The sequence below is a fragment of the Arachis stenosperma genome, chromosome 5 (genome assembly GCF_014773155.1).
Source record: "Arachis stenosperma cultivar V10309 chromosome 5, arast.V10309.gnm1.PFL2, whole genome shotgun sequence".
NCBI lineage: Eukaryota > Viridiplantae > Streptophyta > Magnoliopsida > Fabales > Fabaceae > Arachis > Arachis stenosperma.
The window spans coordinates 34129682-34133240 of NC_080381.1; the positions used below are offsets into that span (position 1 = coordinate 34129682).

The window sequence follows — 3559 nt, forward strand, 5'->3', positions numbered from 1 at the left end:
CCTGGGGCCATCTTAGATGCATTTATCTATTTTGTTACTCTTGTGACTTAGTTTGATCTTCTATACCTCTATAATTTGCTTTATTTAAGTGTTAATTTGTGTTTCTCTGCCTCCTTTATCAGCTTATACATTGGCATATATAATGCCCTTGTGATCCACTCTTAGCTTTGAAACATTCAACTGAAAATCCCTCTGCTTTGGTATAATTGTTTATTTCTTCCCTTGTTTAGGGAGTGGATATCCAACTTGGAATGGCAATTGATAGTACCAAGGCCACTCTAGCTGTGAAGCGTAGATTTGCATGCGAAATGGTGAATTGAATACCATATAGGATTGGGAATTAATCATCTTTTCTGTTTACATCAATTTTCTTAGAACATAAGAATCCATTAGGCATGTTAATGTTCTTTGGAATTGCCAATGTGAATGATATTTTATTTTTGTTTTTTCGGTATTTCCTTTGTGCAATAGTTTCTACTGTTTGTTTACCTTCCTTTCTGACAAACTTCAAAATTGTTTTTTTTTCCATTTTTCTTAATTTATTTCTGTTCAGGCAATTGTATCTATAAAGAAAGGTGCATATTTACTAAAGTGTGGTCACAGAGGAAAACCAAAGCTCTGCCCTTTCAGACTTTCCCCGGTAATAGGCATATTTGTGATGACACATTATTTCAATAATTTCTTTGCTTCTTTTGATAATTTCTTAATGATATGTGGCCTATGATTTTCATTACATTCTGTTCTTCAAATTTGTTCTATAAACATTAAATTTAGAGGTTTCGAAATCTTCCCCCTGTTAGATTCTCAATGGTCTCACTAGTGATTGAAACTTGTATTTGTTGTTTCTTATTGTTTTTTATTTTTACTGTTAACTACTAAATCCGTAATGCTATCTTCAATAAAACTCTACTTTGATCTGGAAACTATAGTTGCTTGCAATGCTAAATACTACTATCTATAAAGTTTCTTTAATTATGATGAAGATGTTAACATGTCTTCTCCCCTGATATAGGATGAGAGGAATTTGATTTGGTACTCAGGGCAGCAGGAAAAGCATTTGCGATTGAGTTCGGTTTCGAAGATTATTCAAGGGCAGGGAAATGTATGTAACAAACATCCATGGGCATGCTACCTTCTTGCTTGATGAATTTTCCAGATGAACCTGAAGTTTTGGTCTAATAATACAACACTAATCCTTTTTCAGATAAGGTGCCAAAGGCAAAATGAAGCTGAAAAGGAGTGCCATTCATTTTCGCTAATCTATGCTGACAGCGAACACTCTCTTGATCTGGTAATATTTGTGATTAGCACATTGCATATAACTGTATTTGTTTTCTTATATCCTTTTCAGGAGAGCAAGTTTTTGAAGTTCTTGGAATTTATTTGGAATCCCCTTTCTTGGGTTACGGAGGCTGCTGCTATAATGGCAATTGCTCTTGCCAATGGAGGGGTAAGTGTGATTACTAGCTTCTAAAACTTATTATTAGCAATGGAGGTGTATCAAACTCTTGAATTAACTCAACTTTTTGCTAAGTTTAGGTGAACTCAATCTGAGTTTGATTATTTTGTACTTGCTCTTATTATTATTGTACAGGATAAGCCTCCAGATTGGCAAGACTTTGTTGGTATTATCACTTTGCTTGTCATCAATTCAACCATCATGTTCTTTTTAGTGCCAGCTAGAAAGATAGATGTCATAGAACTTCATCATGTTATTATTATTACCTTTATTATTTAAGCTTTTTGTACTTATTACCTTTATTATTTACCCTAGAATGAGTGACCTTTGTCGTCATATTTAGTGGGCTTTTTTCCTCCAACTTACTCATTCATCTTCTGTCCACTATAACAGGTCTGGAGAATGGGGAGATCATTTGACATTGCAGGCAGCTGCTGATAAGGTTTGTTGCTGTGTTCCAATACTTTCCTGTGTAATGCTATCAAGTATCAACTAATTATTAATTTATCTTTTTCCCTTTCTTCTTTGAGCATGCCCCTTGCTTGGACCCTGCATTATGCGGGATGCTTGTGTACCAGACTTTAATACCTCTTTTTATTTTATAATTTTGGTATTGGAATAATTTTTGCTAATTGTGATGATTGAGTTTTATGCATGAATTAATTTTTATAGTTTGTTATGGCACAGTTGCATCTATGATTAACTGTTGCTGGCAGTAGCTAACTAAATGATACATCTGCATGGAATTAAATAACTTCAAACTGTTATTATGCTTGAGATTCCTTCTTCAGGGTCAATGGCTAGTCCCTTAAATTATTAATTTGTATATATCCCCCTTTTTCTAGAAAGCTTATCTAGTTAACTTGTGATCTTGGTTGAATCTTTTCAGGTTTGCTATGCAGAGATATTTGCTCTCATTCCCTAAGAATTGGATCTCACTCAATCTGACAAATAACTTGTATGCATGTTTGTTTTTATGCATTCTGTGCATGACCATGATTGAAGAGCATGCAAGCATCTCTCTTAAATGTGAGTGTTCCTGAAGAACAAATTAAATGTGCTTCAAGAGCATGCAAGCATCTCTCTCTCTTGCAGTTCTGTTTTAAAGTTGTGTTTTTGTTATCCTCCTTCACTTTTTCTTAATCCTATAAAACATTGCTAGGCTTCTGAAATATGTCCATATCCTATTTTTTGACACCAGGGAATTGCATATGCTCAATCCAATGTAAACAAATCAAAGAAGAAGAACTAGATGAACAAATACTTTCAAGTTTCAGCCACACAAGAGTCTACCATGGAGTGAAGAATCATGTAACTCAGATTAGATTGAAGAGTTTAAACTTTAAATAGAGCATGAGGAAATAGTTTTAAAATTTAGGCTGAAAGTCCTGCCCTTCTTTGTTGTAGTTTAAAAGAAATTTTGGGGTATTTTTTTATAGAGACAGTGAGATATTGAATAATGGTGTTGAAAAATAACATCCAATTTTATAGGTATCATGTAATGAATATTATGTTTATCTATGTGATTTTTGGCTTTCATTTTTTCAATTTACAGTGTGTTTGATGGAGTAAATTTAGAAAACAAATCTAAAGTATTTATTTTCCAATAGAAAAATTAAAAAAATTTTCTATTTTACCTTACTGACGGATTTACAGACGGATTTTCTGTCTGTAATCATGATTTTCCAAAGTTTAAATTACAGACGGAAAATCTGTCAAAAAATCCGTCTGTAATTACAGACGAAAAATCCGTCTGAAAATCCGTCTGTAATTACAGACAGAAAATCTGTCTGTAAGTTCGTCGCCTTCAGGAAATGGAGGGAGAATTTACAGAGGGAAAATCCGTCGGTAACTGGTAAAAATCCGTCTGTAATTTTCCGACGGAAAAAAAATCCGTCGGTAAATAATTTCCGACGGGGCTTTTACAGAGGGACAAAATCCGTCGGTAATTTCGTCGGTAACCAAAAATCCGTCTGTAATAAAGACTAAATCTGTCTGTAAATCTGTCTGTATTAATCCATTTTCTAGTTGTGTAAAATTAATCATTAATATAAAATATATGATCATGATTATTATGTGGTGAGTATTGTGGTGAGTATC

General features: G+C 33.5%; 1 long non-coding RNA gene across 1 annotated transcript; it reads left to right on the forward strand.

The window, feature by feature from the left end:
• The first annotated feature begins 581 nt into the window (after positions 1-581).
• On the forward strand, positions 582-1242 carry LOC130980154 (uncharacterized). Its single transcript, XR_009086887.1, has 3 exons — positions 582-640; positions 1013-1102; positions 1205-1242. It is a non-coding gene; the product is annotated as an uncharacterized LOC130980154 (long non-coding RNA).
• The last annotated feature ends 2317 nt before the right edge of the window (positions 1243-3559 follow it).